The sequence below is a fragment of the Falco biarmicus genome, chromosome 1 (genome assembly GCF_023638135.1).
Source record: "Falco biarmicus isolate bFalBia1 chromosome 1, bFalBia1.pri, whole genome shotgun sequence".
NCBI lineage: Eukaryota > Metazoa > Chordata > Aves > Falconiformes > Falconidae > Falco > Falco biarmicus.
This window is the reverse complement of record NC_079288.1, coordinates 35906701-35929990: the sequence shown is the minus strand read 5'-3', so window position 1 is coordinate 35929990 and position 23290 is coordinate 35906701.

Below are 23290 nucleotides of genomic sequence, written 5' to 3'. Positions count from 1 at the left end.
CTTTCTGTACAATACATAAAAAAGTAGATTAATAGCGCTAGAAGAAACAAAGCTGCCACTCCCCAAAATCATGGGAATAAGGAAGTATTCTGGCCAAAAATTACACACATTTTTTGCAAGAAAGGGGTTTTTATTTGTTTGTTTGCAACCAGCTATGAAATTCTGCAAAACCTAAGGAAATGCTCCCAAATGAGAGCGAAAATGATTGCCTCAGGGGTTCCTTCAGTACTTCGGGAATATGGAAAAAGAAAGAAAAAGATAAATTATGAGGTGGCACCTGAAAACCTGCTCAGCTTTCAGCGCAGAGGAATGTAAACATGTTGTTTTGCTTACTTTCATCAATTTCAGGAAGCGGGGAAGGCTGCTCAGAAAATGGTTCCCCAGCCTCAGCTACAATGCTGTTCCAATAATAGACAGCGTAGGCAGATGCTTAATCATCTCCAAATCATGTTTCGCTATGCCAGACCTAAAGCTCTTGGCCCGTGGTAGGACACAGTTAAGCTCCTGTTTAGCTGTAGAGTTGCTACAGGGCTTGAAGGCAGTTGTCCCACCACCCGGGCAGAGCCAGGCCCTGGATGCGCCGGGGATACGGGCAATCTGGGGCTGTGCCTGACAGGCAGCTTGGGAAGCTTCTATAGGAGAGGGGCTGTTAAGTTACAAACACCTCATAGGTCTGGCAAACTATTTTTCCTACTTCTTGACTAATTTTTGAGCCTTAAAATGCACACCTACACCCAGTGCCCTATGCTATGTACCCACCTCTGACACAGCACCCTTCCACTCCAAGGTACAAATGAGGTGACACCTCTCCTGGGGGAACCATGGGATCTTCAGAGATCCTTTCATGTTCCCAGCAAGATTTATGGCCTCATGCTCACCATCAACCTTCTTATTCCTGCTGGAGCTGAAAGAAGAGCTTGCTTGGGTCTGAAACCTGCTGCCTCCAAGGGGACATCAATCCACTGGCCTCTGAAGAACGGCTGTGAGACATCTACACACTCAGCCAGACCATCCAAGACAGGGCCCAGCTGCACTCCCATGTGCAAAGCTTTTGCTCGTCTATTTATTGCAACTGCCTGCTAGTGCCACGACACGTAGGTGAGCAAATACCACTGCAAAGGGCTGCTGCTGCTCCCACAGCTGGTGGAAACGGTGCCAGAGGGCGAGGGAGGCAGGAAGGGTTAAATAAGCCACGTGTCGTGTTATTGCGACTGGAGTTTGGCCAAGACGTGAGGGCTAATATTGCTCTGTCGGGATGGGTGCCATGGAATCCTTCCTGACTGGGAACGCTCGCGGCCTTGGTCTTGCATCTCACCCAAAAGGCACTGCAACAGCCCAGTGACCCCAGTTCAAAGCAATAATGGGCTGTTGAAAGGGATGGCCGCCAGCCTGTCTCCCAGCACATCCCACCACGCTGCCCTGGACAGAGCTGGGCTGCCTGGGCAGACCAAGGGGCCAGCACACATCCCAGCAGACTGGCCCTGGCGAAGGCTACTGCCAGCGCTGGGTCTGGCTAAGCCTTGCCAGCAGCTTCTCTGCAGAAATTGATAACAGAAGACAACGCTGGGAATGCCTTCATCTATGCCGCAGCAAAGGGACACTGCTTGCTTCCTCACCATCAGCCACGTGTCACGTCCACAACCCCTGAGGCTAAGTTTTCTGCTGTGGCTTTTTTTCTCTCCTTCTCCCACGGAGGGGAGCAAACTTTCACCCAGCTACTCCTGTCCTGGTAAAAGTAAGGGCATGGCAGCACTGAACGCCAGGCTGCGGCGTGGGGATGCCACCAGTGGACACAAGCTGGCGTGGACACATTGCATGTTTCATGGCTCTGGTCAAGGCCACCAGCTTGGCTCCTCCCCGCCAGCCCCAAGATGGACACCAGCATGTAGACAAGGTGTACAAATGCAATAAAATTAACACCTCTCTCCCTCCTACTCTCAGTTCTTACTTTGGGAAACAGGACACACTGGGAATTTTCTGCTCAGGATTACCAGGGTTTATGTGAGGTGAGCTTTCAAATGGGCTAGCCTGTGCTAGTACAGAATCTGTGTGATCCTCCATGCCTTTACACAGGGCTCAGGATCAGCCCATGCCAGAAAGTCCCCCCAGCAACAGGGTTTGAAATCTATCTGGTTGAAATAAGCAAACTCCTTAATAAAGGCTCTTTCTTCAGGTTCAAGGCTAGTATGTTTCGGCTTGGCTTCAAATAAATTTAGGATGCTGCTTCGAAAATGTCCTGGACCAAACCAACGTGAGTAGCAGCAGAGCATGCACAGAGCTCAGGGGTTCTTTAACCCACCTGGGGCTCAAACTGAGTTACCGCTGAGACCCGCTAATTGCGCACATGCATATATAGGGCAAACGACGGCTTGCTTAAACCTCTGTGAAAGATGTTTAAACTAACAGGTTTTACCTTGTATTTGTCATAGGCCAGGAATACCCCCACAGCTGGTTAATGCACAGCAGCTGAGCCCCGGTAACTTGATCGTGTGCCTGAACCCAGTTCAGAAACTGTCATACAAGAATTAAAATGCCGCAGTAAGTCTCATGTGTGGGGAAAAGCAGAGGAAGCCTGCGTGAGCCGGGGTGGGGGAAGAGCCCAGCAGCCTGCTGCAGCCAAACCCAGCGCTCCCACCCGGACCTGGCACTGGGACCTGACTCTGCAGTTGGCCCTGGGGAGGCCGGGCTTCCCTGATGCTGTTTTTGGGGAGGATGTAGCTTTTCCTAACTTCATGCCATTGCTCCTGAATTACACTGGCATGGGCAAAGAGACCTGACCTCTGCACTGGCCACCTCCACCTCTGCAGGAGCACAGGGCTCTACGTTGCCCTTAGCTTCAATAAGCGGAGCCGAGTAGGTAAACCACTTCTCTCTCCGATCCCTGACCAGACTGAGTTAGTTCTGTATTTCCAACAGGAAGGATTTGTTCCAGTATCCAGAACAGTGCCAAGCACTTCAAAAAGGTGAAAAATATGCACAAAAAACCACTCATAAATACCTCTGCTCAACTTAGGGCAAGCCAAGCAGACGGAAGCGTGACATTCGTGTAGCAAAATATTCTGGGAAACAATTAATGTGGGATCTGGATCAAAAAAAAAAATACGCTCGCTAAGTCATTCAAGTAGCAAGACCAGATGGCAGGCTGCTTCCCTCACTGGTGGCACTTGTCCATCGCACTGTCACAAGTCCCGCGCCGCCCTGAGCTCACCTGAACGGGTGCCAGCGGCTGGCAGGGAGCGGTGCGTGCCGGGAAATGCCGGCTCTGCTAGAGCCATCGCCAGGGGAGTGCCGAGTTGGCTACCTCTTTTTCAGCTGTGCAGTAAGTTGGGTAAAGAGTGTCAAAAATAATGACCTGGCCGGGGCTGGAGAAGGAAGGTTCAAGAGTTCAGCCTGCAAGTGGAGAGCCAGGAGAGAGTAACGACGAGCAAGGGGAAGGTTAGGGGGAGAATCCTCTCACTTGCAGGAAGCACCAGGTCGGGTTGCTGGCAGAAAGGTCTGCCCAGGTGTTACTAAGCTGTAATTCACAGGGCCAGCATTCAGGGGTGAGGATGCAGCCTTGCTCCTAGCTCAAGAATGGGAGCTTTGTCTGGGTATGGAGTGAAGGAAAAGGCAATGTTTCTTGCTGGGTCACTCCAGGCAGCCCTTGCAGTAGTGCCACTGGTCCAAAGGGACTTTTGGGGCACAGAGAACTGCCCCTGCCCTGCAGTGCTACCAGCATGAGGGGAAAGAGCAGTGTTAGTTCTGGGAAAGGCAGATGAAATCACCACAATAACCTCCCTGACTACAAAGCCAGCACCCACCTCTTGGTGTAGGTCGGACCCTTCATCTGTCTTTGGAGAAGAGACCCAGAGATCCTCTCCCTGTTACAGACTCACTCCATCAATCCGGAGAAACCAAGGGCAGCCTTAAATCCCCCTTCTTGGCATGGAGAAATTTTCCTACCCTGGGTAACGCATGGAGCATGCAATCCACCTGCGTCTGCAGGTGCCACCGCTCTGGCTGCCTGGCTGCAGTTAACCCATCGCAACCCCCAAATGCAGCCCAGGGTGCTGCACAGTGGCCCCAGGTGATGCACTGGAAATGACTCCAGCTTCGAAAGATCATTTGGTGTCAATGGAGTTTGTGAACTCGTGGGGTCACCACCTGTGGAAGAGCAGGAATGCCTCCTGCACAGATGCTTAGTGCCACCATAACCCCAGGCAAGTCTCAGAGCCACAGCGAATATCCCCGTGCCCCAGAGGTCTGCTTTTTCGGATGCTGCACACCAGTAACACTATCACCACCCTCCGCCCTCCGATCTAGAGCAGCTATTTTGAATGTATGATAGAAGGCATAAAAGCCACACAAGAACTCACAAGCCCCTCCGGTGGCCATGGGAAAGGCACCCTTGTTCTCACCAGCAACACACAGAGTAGTGCAAGACATCAAACTGCCACTCTCTCCACTGCTCCCTCCAGCTTCATTATTAATATTTGGGATTTCTGAGAAACTATTAATTGAGATTTTGCCTTCCAGGAAAAGCTCTAGTAGGATTAGGTGGCCCCACTGCTCATTCCAAAGCACTTGCCTCCCCATTGCCCAGTTTATTCCGGTTTCTTCTCTTTCAGTGGACTTCCCAAGCAGGGACAAAGTTTGCACTACTTTTGCAGGGCATGTGGAAAAAACAGGAGCCATTGGCAAGCTTGAGAGGAAACGAGGGTTTCGCCTCTTTGAAACAAGTTGAAACCAACTCCTCTTGGCCTCTGCCCCTCCAGACGGCTTCTCCATGGTGCAGCCATGGGAGGCAAGCACAGACTGAGCAAAGGCTCCTCTCGCGAGCACCCCGGCTCTCATCGAACCCAGAGCCTTCCCCGCGGTGCAAGAGCTCAGCAGCGAGAGCTTCCAGGATCAACAAGATGTTACATGCAATAAGGACGAGGTGTTTGATGAATCATTTGCAGAAAGGGGGATTTTTTTTTAATAATAAAAAGAATTTACATCCCGCTGCAACACCTACAAGACAAACAAACAGACCAAACCATCCGTGAGCTCGGCTCACTGTGCAATCGCACGCTACCTGGCTCTTATAAAATACTGCTTAGAAGGGGAGAACCCCTGTCATTTAACACCTTGCTAAGATATTGGCTGTAGTAAATTAGCAGGTGTCTTTAAGAAACACTATCTCCCCAAGTTAATACGGCTGATAATTTTTATTTGTGGTCCTTCCTGAAGAGCTGTGATTAAAGCCATCAAAAGGCAAAAATGGAAATATGAGTATTTTGCTCATTTGAACTAAAATATGTCCCCACCACTGACACATATTCCTATCGCATTTGAAAAGCATGAGACCTAAAAATGGTAGGTAAAAGTCCTGAAATGAGTTTTGGCATGGGCCAGCTGTCCATACCCACCCATCACATGGGATCTACAAACAAGCAGGATTATTGCAGTTGTGGAGCAGCAATAACCTCACTTGCGATTTCGCTGGGATGATCGAGGAGCACACCGCCAGTGGAGAGGGAGGGAGGCACCGAAATCCAGTGCTGCCCATCCAAGTCTAACTCGCTGCACTTAACTTCATGTGGAAAAAAGCCACCGAGGGCGGGGAAGCAACACCGCACCCTCTGTTATTCATCTTCTACGCTGCTCTCCCAGTTCTTATCAAGTGGAAAACTACTTGCAGCAGCAGCAGCACTGGGGAAGGTGGAATAAAGCCCAACTTGTGCTATGCTCTTCATTCTAAAGTGATGTTCACATGACCACTGAGAAAACGATTAAGGAATTAAAAAAAAAAAATCACTACAAACTCTCAAGCTTCTTTCTCAGCTGGTCAGCATTTCTGCAGCGGGGCACATCTGTTCCTATCTCCCTGGAAGAGGATGGGGGGGGGGAATAATTGGGATATCCACTTAGCATGGAGATAAAAACCTAACTGAGATGCCCAAAGCCACAGAAAGGTACTTCCCCCCACTGCAGGCTGTGCTGACCAGCCCAGCCCCACTGGGATGCTCCCACCTCCCATTGCCTTTAAAAACTTTCCAAGTTCCAGCCAGCCTTCCAGATTTATGACGTGTTTCACTTTTTGAACACCCTTGGATCAGACTGGGGTGATGAAAGCCCGATAGGTCTGTAGATAGCTTTTTGTGCAGAGAGAGTATAGAAAAGATATTGTGCCCCCCATACGCACACATGCACTCTTCTTCCCCCCTCCCTTAAACGTGTCTTTTCAGAAAACTTCAGCCAAGTCCATCCACACCAAGAACCTTCCCACACTCCAATTCAGCCTCTGCTTTACTTAAAATTAATTCAGAGACACAGTACCAGGGACCACAGCCCTTGCTGAGTCTTAATAAGACCACAAGGAATAGGAAAGAGAAAAAAAAAAAGGATTAAAAAAAAAAGAAACATTGCAGCAGTTCTTGTAACTAAATCTGTTGGAGTTGTAAGTGTGGTAAATGCATGTTCCTGCACTATTTGGACGCCTCTGCTTTGCCTTTAGCAGCTGCTGTAATAAACTTCCCAGAAAGTATTGGATTCACAGAAGTGTTACTAGAAACCCTAACAGAAACCTAATGGAAATGATGTATCAGCACAGCAAACCAGGGAGATAAGCCCTGCTACAATAAAGAGAAATTTAAACTAGGTTTCCTTTACTTTAGAGAGAAAATAAAAATTGCCTTCTGCATTTCGGGGGGGGAGAAAGAAAAGAGGGGGGCTGAGATCTAATTACAAGTGTCTTGAAATTCCTTCTGCATAAAGTTTCCTTAAAGAGCTGCCAAAAAAGCAAACTCTGGGGGATGGCGGTTGAGGTGCAGCTCTCAGCTCAGCTGAAGCACACGCGGCTTTGCCCTGCGATGACAAAACATTTAATTACGACTAGCCCAATGTCTTCCACATTTGGAAACTGGATTCTTGACACACATAATATACCCCATGCTGACACGACTATTTGGCAAAAGCCAAGCCTGTGATCTCACATTAATTGCTACACAAATATACTTATTGTGGGCATGGGTTTTATATGGATGAATCCTCCATTTGCACATGTTCACAATAAAAACACCCCCCCCCCCCAATAACGATTAACTTTTTTTTTTTGAGAGGTTTGGGGTTTTTTTTGAGATGCAGTTTTAATGGCATGAGAACTGTCTGTCGGCTTCCATTACCCCTTTGTTCTCTTCGTCTCTTGCTTTATATGTATTTTTATAAGCCTTTTAAAACCAAGTCTCCCCGTTCTTAATTCTTCTCTCTCTTTACTTTTGTTTTTATTGTAGAGCATCAACAGAAACAGAAAGATTTTGCTGGATTAAAGATGCGGCTGTCACTTGAAAGCAAGTCCACTGATAGAGATCTTATAAGATCTCTCAGTTTCTTCCATCTAAGGCCTTTTGCAGGGAGACAGGAGGCCGGCAACATGTTTCCCCTTAAAGCGGTGGCTGGAGGTGCGAGATATCCATCAGCCTGTGGGACTCACCTCCCCCTTTACTCCACCAAACCCAGGTACATGCAGGTGAGCATTGGCCCCAGCATCTGCAGAGATTGCTCCTCAGTGACATCACAGGGCTCTGAGGTCACAGCTCCCGTGACCTCATGTGCAGAAACACGCCACCAACACACGTCAGGGCTCAGAAGCAGGGTGCTCATAGGCTTTCCCATTTGCTGTCTTGCCATAGGAAGACCTGTGATCTTCACCTGATCTCCTACTGAAGACCTCATAGAGGGAAACCAGGCTTTATCCTTTGGTCTTAAACCCCTTTTTGCCAAGCAAAACAGCACCAACACACCAAAATTCACCCTTCTCCAGCTCCTCCAGGGCACAGAGTAGCCAGGCCCTGAGCTACTAATTCTGGCTCTGCCGCTGATTTGCCCAGTGACGCAGAGCCTGCTACCGAGTCCCCGTGAGCCTTTCCAGATCCAGAGGCAGAGCAGCAGCTAAACAAAGCCATAAACCCCCACGAGGCTGGGGAAAATCGTAACATGCAGCAGGCTTGGAGATACAAAGCTGAAAAAACTATTTAGGGCTCGGAGCTATTATTTCCATCACCCTCCTCAGAGGAGGAAGGCTCTGACAGCCCTTGCAGAGCCCCAAGGGGGCTGCCAGCAGGTGGAGGTCCCCACCATGCCCCTGCTTACCCAAAAAAGCTTTGCTGCACAGCAATGGCTGCTACTTTTTTTTTCTTTTTTTTTTTTTTTTTTTCCCTCAGTACAAAGTAACTGTTTATTTAGAAAGATCAAGGAACCAAAAACATAGGCAAATCACTCTTCCCTTGGTAAGGCAGCAAAGCGTGCCCGGCCTCGCTCGTGTGTTTGCGCAGCAGTGCCGTGCACGCAGTGAGCTGGACACAGCCTCCCTTCCTGCAGACACTTTCATACTTATCCCGGTGTTTGTCCGAGAGCCATCAGCTCTTTCAAACAATGACCAATTTGTTCCCTGGGGTGGCATTTCCTTATGATTCATCCCGTTCTGCCGCAGGCGTGAGGGCTGGGATACTAATACCAGAAGGATACGCTCACGTGCTGGCCTGAGCACCGCAGCGGGAGTTTCCATGACCATCAGGGTTTTTTGTTTTTCCCCCACCTTCCAAGTGATGACCAGCCCCACGTGGGTGCTGGGACAGATTTTCCACAAGCTGGATCTGCTTTTTGATGGAGAACCTGCCGTTACAAATCCCAGATTTTGCAGAGAGTCACCCGTTTTAACAGCCCCTCGGAGTGGAAATTGCATAAAATAGCAGTTGTTGTTGGTGGTATATAAAAAAAATCCATTTCAGCAAGGCAGAAGTGTCTCCCTTAAACAACAGGATGTCTTCTGTAAACACGAGCCTACCACAGCTGTTGGAGATCTAAAGTGCTGCATTAAAACGTTTCATTTTATCATTGCTAAAACAAAGTGAGAAAGCTGAAGGGATCAGTTTAGCCTTTCCTCTCCCCCTCACAACACTGAAAACCCACCAAGAAGGGTGAAGCCTTTTTACTTTAATGGAAGTTCATTTTCCAAAGGGCGAGTATGCCTCTAAAAAGGTTGCAGGCACTTCTCCCCCCACGCATATATATGGGTCTGCCAAGTCATAATTTTAACAACAAATCTTTTTATTTGCCTTTTTTTTGTCTTAAATCCCAAGCACTTGGGATTTATGCAGTGTATGGGAAGCAGCTTTCATGATGGGAGCAAGTTTTCACACGCGATGTTTGTGTGGTTTAAGTTTTTCTCTGCAAAACAGTGGTCCAGCAACTGGCACACAAGCAAAGAGAGGAAGATGAAGTATTTTTGGTCCCCTGATTACTCGGTATCTTATCGCATTTAACTAGTGGGGGTTGGCCACACCACGTGCATCCAGCCACCCGCGCAGCTCCGATAGCATCTGCAGCCTGGAGCCTCACACTTCATCTGCGGTGTCCATGGCCTGTTGGTAGAGTGCAAGGATTTCAAAGAATAAATTATCTTTTAGAAGTGACATCACGGAGACACATTCATCTCCATGAGCTGGACTGAAACCAGCTCCACTGGCTGGAAGTTCAAGTGAGGGCACGCACATTCACTATTTTTTTTTTTTTTTGACCATACAATTTTGGGGTTGCAAAGCCAGACATTAAGCTGGCTGAAAGTCTAGTCCTGCAAAGCATTCTGAGTTGGCAAAGTTTTGCTACTGATTTATGTGGCGCAACAGCTCAGGGCCTGGGATGCATCCATAACATTCGTTCCATCTGTCGTCAATGCAGATTCTGTTCTCCACCGCTCGTGTTGGCAGGGCTCGATCCGAGATCTGCTGCTCTCGGTGAGGGGGAGGAAAGGGGACGAGAGAAGAGGAAGCAGAAGTCTCCCATTGGTGCCAGTGGCTTCACAGGAGGCCTCAAGTTCTTCAGATGCCTCTAAGCATTGTTGCTGGAGCGATAATCTTTGGCAGCCCATTTAGGAGAGGAAGGGAATGAGCGGTCACACTGATTTTTCAGTATGATTTCGGAATCGATGTTCACCAGCAGTCTAATTTCAGGCCCACACATGCCTGCACTAATAAAGGATAAAGGTCCAGAAAACCATCTAGTCCTCTTGGTCTCCTATCCTTGTTCCTTCCAGGCAAATCTTCTCCATGATCAATCCACACAAAACACCAGCTCCTTTCAGAGCAGTTAAAAGCCCCGCTAATCTATGAGTTATCTTCCAAGCCTATAAGCAATGCAGTCCAAGAAGCAAAGGGAGCGTTTATCTTGGGCACAAGAAAAATGTCCAATCTGCCCTGGAGATCTCTGGCACGCCTGGGGCTTGCTGAAGTTGACAGGGCTGAAAGCTCTATCCGCAAAGCAAGTGCTGAGCACCGCACTGGGATTCACACCAAGTGTAAGAGGCCTCTTCTAAGGACAAAGATAGCTGAAGCACAAGCCAGGCTGCAAGCCAAGATGCTCTTCCCTCCTCTTCCCCCCTCCCCAAATTCGGGAAGGCTGGGGATGGTCCCCCCCATGCACAACCCGTGTCCCAGGCTGTGCTCAGGGTGGGGCGATGCTCCCCGCTGAAACGCTGATGATGCGATTCACCTCTGAACATTACCTTCTGGTTCCTTGCCGTTCCAACGCCTCCGACATCTACAAAAAGCTGGAATTTCCTGCCAGCTCAGTGGTGCAATTTCAAATGCTTTTTGGTTTTCAACTGCGCTCTTTAATCTCCAGCCAGCTGGGCCCGTGCGTTAGCGTGAAGGCTGAAAGCTTCAGAGCTTTGGGCAGTTAGTTTTCCAAAGATCTCACCTGTGGGTGGAATGGTTTGCTGCAGCTCTGCATTAAATTAAAAAAGAAACGCACATACAAAAAACATGTGGCTGAGGTGCCGTGTCCCCACTGCAGCGTGGAGGGAAGCTGCAGGCCAGCTCTGTGGTCTGATTTCCCTTCCAGAGAGGGAGAAATGCAGATTTAGCTCCTTGTGCGAAGAAGGGCAAGGAACAATTTGGAATAGAGAGCTCCAGGGGCTCGCAGGCATGGTACGGCACAGTGCAATGATGGTCCTGTCAGGGAAGGATCGAAATTGAATTAACCTGCCTCACCCAGGCATTGGGAAGGTATCTTAAAAGAGCTACTCTCTCAACACACTCTCTCAACGTTTGTCCCATTACACAGATGGACTTTATTCCCCTGTTTCCCATGAAAGCTGTGAAGAAGAATTCCATCAGAGACTCTACTGTGCTATTTGCAGCCCTTGGCATCATGGGAGACCTGTAGAGTTGAGGCCAAGGGCCACCGTCTGCAGCAGAATGAGCAACCCCAAATTTATATGAAGGCTTGGGCAAGATGTGTCACAGGTCCAGATGATGGGCACCAGATTATCAGCTGATGCAAGGTAACACTGTTGCTGAGAAGTTAATAAATTGGTACGAGTTCATCAACCAAGGATTTGCTCCAGGAGCGCAGAGAGCTAGAACCAGCATATGCACCTGCTGGAGCCACAACAGAAGCATCTGAGAATTAATCTTATGATGATAAGCCAAAAAAGGTGTGTGGCAGAGAAGAAAGGGAGGCATGAAGAAGTCCTGTTACTCTGCTCACTCTACCATTCAAGAAAAAGATCTGTTTATACAAAGAGATGTGACAAGAGCTACAGCAAAGTGGATGAGGAGCTGAAATATGTAAAAGGCAAAAGCATCACTGAAAATAAATTCAATTATTTGGTTTTGCTTAGAGAAGCAACAAAGTTTCTGACATGTTTGTTATTCAGTCTGTCATTAGCGCTGAAAGATGTCTCAATAATGTTGAAGTTACATTTTTAACATCCGCTCTCCTCCAAGCAGTTTGCATATTTTCCACTACGTTAGCTGATCAAGCCATTAGTTACAGTTACTTAAAAATAAATGAGCTCTATATTTTCCTTCCTCCACACTCCCCATTGGGGAGCTCAACAGCAGGGGAGGGGGGACAGGGAAGAAAAATATTTCATTTGCAATGAAACAACCCGACAATAATGGCAAATGCTCAAGTTCGACTGTGGAAGGCGAGTACGTCTAAGAAAAAGCAGAAGCATCTCTCATCAAGCAAGGAACTGATAAGGTCCTAAACAGCAGCAAAACATGCAAAACGAAAACCATATTGGTAACAGAAATTGCAGTTGGGAGGTTGATGGCATCTGACTAAATTCAGCAAGAACAGAGGCAGGGTGGAATTTTGTTGAGTATGCTGATATGCATTTACTTGCCAAAATGAGTTTTAGCTAGAACTATTCTTTCTGCTCTTTACCCTAATCCTCCCTCCTTCCCATAAAATGTCAAGTCAGTCAATTTTCATGAAAAGGTTTCTGTTTTTACCCATTACAGAAAAGCAGGTAATATTCATTCTTCTATCCCCTCTTTCCCAAAATTCAGCCATAAAAAAACCCCAAAGCAAAACCGACAGTTTATGTTTTGACTGTTGAAAAACAGAATCTGAAAGCAATTTTCCTTTGTTAATTAAGCTTTCAAAAAAACCTGCAGAAGATGAAGATATTTTCTTCCATGCAGAAAATAAAGGCAGCACATTTTCCCAACTATCTGTGGACAGGAGGAAAAAAAAATCCCCAACCCACTAATGAACTTTCAGGGTAAAGAAAAATCCAAGCATGCCAGGAAAAAAAAAGCAGATTGCACTAATAGGTCATTGGGCAATCCTAACTCAATCCAGGCTTGTTTGCAGGATGCAGATTTATCCAATATATTGACCATTGGGTCATAAGAGCAGTCTTCACACCCAACACTGAGCAAGTCTCCAACTGCTGCCCTCTCTGTACAGCCATCTCCCACCGAGACCCACTCAGCTCCCTTGTGCTGCTCTCATTGGCAGCTTTATCCGAGAATGAAATAAAAAAACCCTCTTGCTGCAATATATAATCTTATTGTTGGTCTCCCCAAGCCCTTTTACATAATAATCTACAGGTTTCGGTAACAGTAAACCATCTTCACACCCTATAGTGCAGCATAAGTCACCTCTCTCCGGGTGATGTCCTCAGCTCATGCTGTGCCACCGGCGGCTGCAGAGCACCACAGCTCACCTGTCCTGGCACAGCATCAGGGCTTCCAAAGCCCACAGTCAACACTGAACCACAAGCTCCTCCATCAACAAATCATTTCCCCACTGGACTTAACAACTACTTATGCGACAAAATCTGGATGAATGAAAAATCCGATCATAGTGGCTAAAATAACCCCCAACACTGCAGACCAACTTGGTCCAGGCTATGGCCTGGAGGCTGCTGCGTTACGGGTTTCTCCCTGACTTTGCAGCATGTGCTGCTGCCATGTGTCGTTCAACAGCTGAGGCTTCCCAACTTGTTTGCCAGTGGAAGATGACATGACTTCCAGTATAAGCCTGGAAGACCAGCGAATAGCGCTATGCTGCAGACCGTTTTTGAAATGTTTGAGGGTGCTTACAGATCTTCTCAAAAAGCCCTTACTTGTAGGGGGAGCTCTTGCCCTTTTTGAGAGCATTCCCCCCCTAAAGTCTGCCCTGCTTGAGTGCATTCTGGCTCTCTAACACCCAGGTTTCTGCAGGTCCTCTAACCCAGTGAGATGGGCAAGACTCCCAACCTCCGCACATCAGACATTCTTCTTTCGGCTACATCCCAGCACAAACTCAGTCACCCAGCTTTCGGGATGTTAAGGCCACACTGGCCAACCCCTGGAAATAGCAGGCAGTCCGAAGTGCCATGCTGGGTCCTGACCAGTTGTCCCAATTCCATAAGGGACAGTTTTGGGGGTCAGTCTGGCTTAGGCAGCATACACGAATCCCACACATGCGTCCTTCATCTTAACCGCACCCTCGATGCTGGGGTGTGAGAATGCTCAATCCCCTCCAGCTACAGGGGAATTCCCAAGCAGATGGTTAAACTGGATTTCCAGCTTCTCCGTAGTAGCAGAATGGGGGTAACTCATCAGGGCGGAGGTATGGAGCTGGCTCACATTGCCCAGTGCTTTGTGCTCTGAGCAAGTCACAGGTCTATCGGTCACCAGAGTTTCATTAGCTACGGGTGAGGTCATCCCTTGGCATCCACAGAGCACCTTGCCACCTTCATGCGAGTCTGGTAATTATGCAGAAATACTATATAAATAATGAAACACATTATGGAAATCAGTGTGTTTTGGCTGGGGGAGTCATAGGCACCTTCTAGGAACTAGAGATTTGAGCTTCACTAAAATCCCTGGGGAAGTGGGTACCTAACCCTCTTAGACCTTCTGAAGGTGCCAGGCACATTAGTACCGGACTGTCAAGTCCTGTGCTTCTGGAGTTCTGCAGCTCCTACGAGGCATGGGCAGCAGGCAGCAAGATGAATATTGTGGGCTTAAAACAAAGGCCTGCAAGTCAGTAAAGTTCAACATAATAAAGTCGCTCATTTTTTGCTGTCACTCACAGGTTGCTGCAGTGTTGACTCTGAAGGGTGGGAGAAAGGAACGGAAAAAGTATGTGAACAGCGAGAATGAGACATCAAGGGGAGATGGCAGCAGTGGTCACAGCCCAGCCCTTGCTGACAGGTGTGAAACGAAGGTCAGGTATTTGGGAATATTTCCTGGATCAGTGGTGCCAGCTAGAGAAAGAGGACCTAGGACCTCCTGTCCCAGCTCTGGAAATCCTCTCCTCGTATGCAGGACTCCAGAAGCTGCTCCTTCCCACAGTGGAAGGAAGGGCAAGAGAAAAAAAAAAAATAATCAAAAGGTAACCAAACAAACCCACACCATCAATGAGTCTCTCTGCTTCAGCTCAGACCTTTCTGCTGGAGCACACTAACCCATTGATGAATGCCTTTCCTCCCTAGGCTGCCTGCACTTTCACAGCTTTATTAACTTCATGTAGTAAGAGCCCAGGACAGAGAATCAGAAGACCTGTCCTGCTACTGGCCTCGATACGCAGGCCTGGACCCAACTTTTCCTTCCTCTTCCCCCTTCCATCCCTAAATCCGTAACAGGAGATTTGAGACCTCTGGGGTGGATGGGAAAACACAGGGTGAAGTACTGCGTACTTCATCCTTCCTTTCAGCAGCTTCTCCATTCCCATGGCTCTGTTCCTATACCTCAAGGCAACAATCCCTGTTACCGTTTCAGGAGCACCCATCACTGGAACTGGCCATACTCTTCCAACTCTCCACTACTTTTTTGTAGGGACATCTGGAAAGACTATGTAAATATGTTCTCTTGAGCCCCCAGGGCTTTTTGCCTCTATTCTCAGCACTAAATCCTGGCTCAGAAAGCTTTTCTCACAATATTTTCCATATTCAGTGTGTAGAAGGGTAGAAATAAGCAGTACAGAGAGCAGTGATGTCTACAAGAATCCTCCAGGCTATTTGGTTGAAAGGTTGAGGGGCTTCCTGCCTCCCCCCAAGACTGATCTGAACAGGCACTCCTAGTGTAAAAACCAAACCAAACCTTACAGCCCACGCTGAGTTAAGACATTTACATCTTCTGAGAACAATCCAACCCCAAATCACTGGGGGTGTCTGCACTGCAGGGGGCTTAAGCACACCCACACGCAGCTCTGAACCTCAGGACTGCCACTTATCTTCCAGTATCGTCCTGCTCTGAACCCGTGAACAAGGGCAGATCTTTGCAATTCACCACCAGACCTCGGCCCGAGATTTTAAGCTGGGGGTCAATGTGCTATATTGATGCATATCAGCCGAGCTTTACAGATTTATTCTAGCTGAGAATGTGGCCACTTACGACTTAAATAGTTTTCTGAAATGTATCCAACAGGAAATCCTAAATCAAGAACACTCTGCATTTTGAGAAGATTCCTCTCCCTCGGATCCAAACTCAACAAAAAGTTTTTCAACTATTTCCATTTTAGGAATAAGAGGCTTTCTTCTCCTATCTTCCTCTCCTCTCAAACAAATAATCAAGTACACAGGAGCCCAAAACATTTTTCCCCTCTGTTCACTGTATTCAGCCAGTTGACACTGAAGCTAGCATGTTTAAAACTGGCCAGCTGTGTTCTGACCAGCTGACACTGGAGGCCACAGCTGGGACAGCCAACCAGGCAATATTCCAGCTGCAAACAAATGAGGCAACACCTTCGGAGAAGAGATCGAACTCGGGGAAATGGCCACGATTCAATTCAGATCTTCCCTGCTGCTTTTCCAGTGACAGCTGCTGCTGAAGGCCAGATTCTGAGCAGGAGTAAACTGACCGTGGTGCTCTGACTTCCCTGGCTCTGTGCCAATTTACATCAACCCAGAACATGGCACAACCTGGTTCACGTTTGGGCTTTGCTCTGCTGTCTCCCTGTTATCACCCTTCATCTAGAAATAGCTGCATTACAGAAGAGAGAGAAGGAATAACAACCAAACAACCAAAATTTGTCTAGTCCAGAAATGGTTTCCTGGAACGTTAACTATTTTTTTTTTTTTTTCCTGAAAGGAGATAAAGTTGTTCATTGTTTGTCTTGGCTGCCTATAAACTCATGCTGCTGAGAGCAGCCTTTGATCACAGGGCTATTGGGAGGCTGACCCTTGACAGCCAACCCACTCCCTGCTCTTTCAGTCTCACCAGCCCAAGCCTGACTTCCTTTTTCATAAAAGCCTATAAAAAAATTTAAATTTATATTATCCAACAGCCCTTGCAGCAGTTTAGGGATCCTGATCTAACTAACTTACCGACATCTTCAGTACCAGGCTATTCCCCCCTTGTGATGGCAACGGGGAAGGAGGGAATGCGTGGTCTTGGATGTCCTGCTGCCAGTGGCAGCTCCTCCACCCAGGCCTGCCGTGTGGCAAACGTGCAGCAAGTTGTATCTAACAAATGTGCTCTTTAGAAGGGACAAATCGTAGCCCTGTCAAATGCTGCCAGAAGTCTCAAGTTTATTTTGCATCGTCTTTTCCCACTGAAAAGTTTTTCGACGTTTGTGTAAGGATGTGTGTGTTGCTGTGATCCGGCCGGAGCTCCCAGCTCTAGCTGGTTTGCCGCACATCCAGAACATTTTTGCAGCATGTGTTGCCCAACCGCAGAGGCTACAGGCATAAAGCACATTCTCTTCTGACACCTAGCAGGGAGTTTTTCTACGTAAGCCAGCCTGTGTAATGTGACTCACTGCTCCCACACTTCATGGAAGTAGCAGGCTTGGTTTATTCTAGCATACCCCAGCAAGGACAACCATGTTCCCAAAGCACCGGATTTACAAAGCTTGCATAAATGACCTGAAGTGTGAGCATGATCGGGGTGATGCTTCCCAGCAATTGCCCACAGAAGATGACAGCTCCAAGCCCTGTCTTCTTCCCAAGCTCAACAACATGAAAAAACAGTGCAGCTGATCTGTGAGACACAAGGCAGCAAGCAGGGATTTTTAGGAAATGAGAGGCACACATCTCTAGTATCTTTTTATCTACCAGCACAAACCAGTGAGCTTTGAAAGCTGGGGTGGTAGAACTGCCACTAACTGGCTTTATTAGCTGCCCCCTTCATCAAGGGACTCAAATGATCTGACATATATCAGATGACACCCAGAGGACTCAAATAATATCCTTATCATCTCCTACTTCTGATCCGCGAGTCGGGCTTTCGTGTTCTTTGCTCTTGAATTCCCACATCACGTTTGAGCTATTAACACCTGCAGTCGAAAACCAGTGCTACCCACATGTGCAGCCCCACAATCACGTTGGCTTAACAAAGAAGTTCCACTGGTGCAAAAAACCATGACTGTGAAGCTACCATTTAGACCAGAGTCAGGAATGAGGCATGTTCATCTTGTGCTCAGTTTTATCTGATACATTAGCTATGAAAATCATCAGACAAGCCAAATGTTCAGACTAACATCTTGCTGTTGCATTTGGCCACATAGTTTAAAGTCAAGTTCCAGTTAGCTGTGGTCTGAACAGATGCAACAGTCAAAAACCAGCTAATTATTCCCAATTCACAAATAACAATACCAAGGCAGAGGAGGGAAATATGTGACTGGTCTATCGTTTCTCAGAAAGCTTGAAGCAAGGCCAGGAAGAGAATCTGGTGCTTTCATAAGCTAGCCCAGCTTTAGCCGTGATATCTTCCCTTCCACTGCAAATCACCTAACAAAACCTGCACAAATCACCTACAGATACACACTCGGGTCTCCCATTTTGGTTAAGATGAAGCTATCACTGGGGACTATGGGACAGCACGGTTAAAAATCACAGAGGCCACATGCAGCTCTGCTCCTATTTGAGCATCCTGGCCATAGTAACACATCGGCTGGGACTCGCACGTTCACAAACTCCGTTCCAGTGATCACTGCCATGTATTTTTCCCCTCATACACCAAAACTCTTCCCAGCTCTTTTAAGAAAACTGTAAAAGCCACAAAACCTGCAACATACCACAGCAGAGCGTAAGAAGTATTACCAGCATTCTAAAGTGGATGTTATATAAAAATACCCAGAATGACAAAACACAAATATAAATTGACCCTTTCCTAGCTCTCCTTTCCCTGCCTGCACCCAATAATTTTTCTCTAACTATTCTAGGCTACTTACCCAAACCTCACCATTTCTATAGGACAAGCATACTGCGTGAATCATTTGGATGTCACAGCGCCATCACTGCCTTCTGGAAATCAAAATTAGGGCTGGTAATCCTGAATATATTGACTCTCTTTAAGGTTGGATGCGCATTTCCCATAAAAAGAGACACACCCAAAATCCAACAAAATAAAGACACATGAAGGGTCTGGCTGTGGGGACAGTGTGTCTAGGATTCTCATAAACACATGTTTTTCTTGTTAGGTTCTTAAGAGCATCTGTAATGACATAGGGAAAAAACCCTAAATAATGCTCCACAAAGTTATTCCAGGATGACGTTGCCATGACAAGGCACCCTTGTACCACTCTACTCCCTTGCAATGTCATTAGCAAAGTCCCCCCAGATGACCATGAGGTCAGATGTATAACAAACTGAGCTCTGACCCTCTAATTCCCTTTGGTACGTACCCAGAAGCCACAAGGAACGGCAGGAAAACAGCTGCTTTTCCTACTGGCTCTGCAGCTCCGGAGGGAGCTCAGGCTGCTGAGCAAGCCATAGGGATTGCTTCAGGCCTGTGGGATGGAGAGCTGGACCTACAAAGGAGAGTGACATGGGGGTCACCATGAGACCTCACAGCTCCAAGGACCGAGTGTCAGCTCCTAAAATAACGAAGATCCAAAGCAAGGCACAGAAGCTAAAACACCAAGCTAGAAACTGCCTAAAATAGGCAAAAGGAAACTCGGAAATAAATATACACTTAAACCACACCATCCTCCAGAAAGTCACACGCTAAATGACTGTGCATATGGATTGCTCATCCCCTAAGAGACCAGGGCTTCCAGCTCCTTCAGAAATTCTGGAAACTATTATTCTGTCCTGACCATAGTGAGGATTCTCCGTTAAGTCAGATAATTTAGTACCAATTAGCTTCTCCTTACCAAAAAGAAAGTAGCTATGTTCAAAGCTGCTAGAAAAGTTAATTATTACCAACTTTAAAGATCAGGGCATGGGACATCAGATGGGCCAGCCTTGCAGAGGGCTGAGGGACTTCTGAGGTTCAGGTGGCACCACCGTCTTGAGTTTAGCAGTTTCTGTGCCATCAGTTGGCTGTAGGAAACCCAACAGCCAAAGGGATGTTTAATTGTGGGCAGAAATTGTGAGTCAGAGGGATATCCTTGGAAGGTCTGGAGCTGGAGTCCATCTTTACTGTCTGATAGCTGGGTTTAAGCATCTTTCTAGTACAAGGACTTAACGTTATTTTTACAAGACCTCCTTCATTCCTTCTCTCCAACTCCGTTGCACGGGTTTGTTGCAGTTCTGATTAGAAGGTCTCCTTGGGCTCCCTCTGGGACAGCCAGGCTTGGAGGGGCTCCATCAAAAGGTATTTTCAGGATTCACAGTTTTTTGGCAGTTACTGTGTGAAAGCCAACCAACAACGGAGACCTGACTGATACCACAGCACATGTCACCGACTGTAGGACAAACCCCCTGGTCTTGTTTCCAGCCAGTCCCACACATGGATGAGGGAGCTGAGCACTAACAAACCTCCCTGCACTCAGCCAGGTCACCAGTGATCTGGGTCCTGCTTTTGGCTCTACCACAGAGCTGACGGATGTCCAAAAGGAAATCACTGTTTTGTGCTCTGGTTTCCTCATCTGGAAAACGGAGGCACTGATCTCAAAATCCTTAAGGAAATCATGCCACAAGCAGATCAAGAAATAGATAGTACCAAATCAGCGTTTTGCAATGCTGCATAGTTATGAGACAAAACAGCAGGATGTCAATGCAATTTTAAAGTGATGGAAATACACTGACAGAAACCTTTTAAAGTGTAACCGAGAAGAAAAAGAAGAAAGACCAACCAGTTTCACATGAGGGAAAAACGGCAACGCTCCCTCCTCCGTGCCCTCCCTTCTAAGCAAAACAAAAACATAAGTGAACTACAAGAGGGACCTGTTGTTTCAAATCTGAACGGAAAAAGCAGGACAACTCTCCCATGGCACTCATGGAGCAGAGGTTAAGAATGAGGGGCACAGCAGAAAGGGGAGATGCAAGATAAGCTGCTTAGATTCACATCTCTCCATTTCCTCAACTTCGTAAGAACTGGGTCATATTATAAACTTATGCAAATGTGTTTACTTTACATTTTATTTTGGTCTAAGCCACGCAGTTGTCAGCCTGTATCAACATGTCAGTCTGTTTGTGGAAACAATCATTCCTTCATGGAAGGATTTCAGTAAAAACAGACAAAATGTTATGACATGCAAAAAAACTTCCTAAACATGACAATGAAAGAAAAGCCACTAGAAGAGGATATGTTTTCCCTACCAATTACACAGCTCAAACCAAAAGAAATCACTCAGTACATTCCCCCTCCCAGGGATAGCACAGTATGGGATCACATCGTGTCATATTCCTTCATGAAGTCCCACCCTGCATGGGGTGAGGATTTGCAGGATGGGTACGAGGAAAGGGACACGAAGCCCATGAGCACTACCCATGTCCACTCCAAGTCACCCAACACCATGAGCCTCTCCACCTCTTCCACATATAACACCCATGGGTGCTGGAGAGAACTGGAAACAGCTTGCTGCAACCGTTAGCAGTGGGCACCAAGTTTGGAGCAATATTAGCCCTGTTGCAAGGATGTAAGGAATGGGTGAGAGAGGAGATGGGAGGGATGAAGATGGTTTGGTGGCAGCTGCTGAGAGCAGGGGACAGGGCTGGACTGCCATCAACATTATGTTTGTCCTGGCGACAGCTCTCGGCCACTCTGCTTGCCCACTGATGTGGCAACACTGGCCCTGCTCTATTGTGTTCTCCTTTCGCGCTGTACCAGACTGCACCACTGGGCACTCCTCCACGCTCTCCCAGCCGCACAACCCCAGTGAGGAAGACTATGGCATCACAGCTTTGAGGAGATGCTGCACGGGGTCTCCAGCAATGTGCTTGTGGGTCACAGGGACAGAGATGGATCCCAGACCTGAACTCCAAAGCCTCTGGATAGATACGTGGGTTACGCAATGGTGATGCTGTGCAACAAGCAGTGGAGCAGCATCCTGCGCTGCTGGAACCCACGGGCCATGCTGGAGCAGAGATGCCCTCAGCCAGAGCTATCACCCCCAGATCAGCCATTTTTGACCCTTTCTCCCACCTCCCCTACAATCACGATTTCATGAATCTTAGAGGCAATTACCGTATTAAAACAATTCTGGACTCTCCTTACACAGTTCGCTCAGGTGAGACCAAGTCTGAGGCCAAGGAGGGAAATGAATTTGGTCCTTCCGATTTTTCTTCCTTGGAAGTGTGAGTTTGGTTTGTCAGGGACATCTGATAATGTTTTCTTCCAGGAAAAGAGAAGCAGTGGGTTCTCATTCCCTGCTCAAGTACTGATACTGAATGGGTCCTGAGCATCAGGGATTGCATAGTGTGACAAGGAACAACAGCAAAGGGCTGCAGCTACAGCCACCACCTCACCTTGGCAAGCCAGAGCCCCTTTTTTTTTAGAGCTACTTTGCTGCTCCTACAAATGAGGTTTTCTGCCTTCCCTGCGAGGTTAAGCACACCACACTGTTGCGAGGCAAAATAATAAGTGATGATTTAGAAGAAACAGCCAGTTCACTGCAAATTCAGTAGTGCTTGGTGCAAACTCCAACACGCCTGGAGCTGCCAGCCACCGAGACCCGCTACCAGAGTCACCAAGGAACCACCCAAGCACTTGGCACAAGCTCCACTCTTGACGCAAGGTTCAGCTATGACTAAGTCGAGGGAACGTACATCCATAGATGCCTTCAGCTAGGAAACACTGATTGAGGCCTCTCCATTACCCTAGGAGCTCTCAAAATCTTCCAAAAAATAATTAAAAACATTTCTGAGCGTGAAAGCACCCCCGTCTGAGACAGCAAACAGGCTAATGGCAGCTCCCAGCTTACCTCCTCGCCGCAGAGCTCCCCCAGGCAGCTGGCACAGCCGGTATCGCTGCTTGGGTGCACCCAGCATGGCCGCTCCGGTGCACCCAGCGTGGCCGGGGAGCCACGGCCAAGTTCCCCCCAGCACCACGCTTGCCTGCAGGCAGTGCCGCCAGTGCCACGCAGCCTCACCCCGCTGCAGCCCCAGCCCTGCCAGGGAAGCGGGGCGGCTGGTGCTCTGTTCCTCCGGAGCCTACAGAGGGCATCCTGGGAGGGCTGTGGAGGATTCCCAAATAATTCAAACAATTCAAGTCTCAGCTGGCGAGTGGGTTGGGTGGACAGTTTGGGTGAGGCGCCCTGTTGGCACTGCTGCGGGCTCTGGGGGCGATGCCTCGGGGTGCTGAGCCGCTGCAGGTGCGGGGGGGACACCGCTGTGCTAAGTCTGTGGGGAAGCAGACCCACACCACGAAGAGCATGAGGTTTTCTCCCTCCCTGCCACGCAGTCTATGCCTTTGTTGCGAGGGATTTCAGCTAATGTAATGAGAGTGGTAATGGCATGGAGGCTAGTTTATACACAGGCTGCAATCTCGTTATTGTCAGCGGGCTGAAGCTGCCTGGGGTCAAGAATCACTAATTAACTACTAAATGAAATGTAGCTTTCGGGGCTCAGGTTCTCCTGCTCTGCACACGTGGCATATGAGAGCGGTGATGGCTTACTCAGGCACACGGCATTGCCCAGCCAGCCCGGCATTCTGGGATGATCCCCTCCTGCACTCAGAGCCGTGGCACCACTGCAAACAACCCAGTGCCTTCCTTCTCCCAGGCAGGCCTGAATGCTCAGTACACCACAGTGACCAGTCCTGCAAGGTGGGGTGGCCAAAGCTACCTGAGACCTCCCCTGAACACAAAGATACGATTTTTTTTAAACTGCTGAACCACCTGGCAAACTTTGTGGAGGTACTGCGCTCAGCTAGCAGCC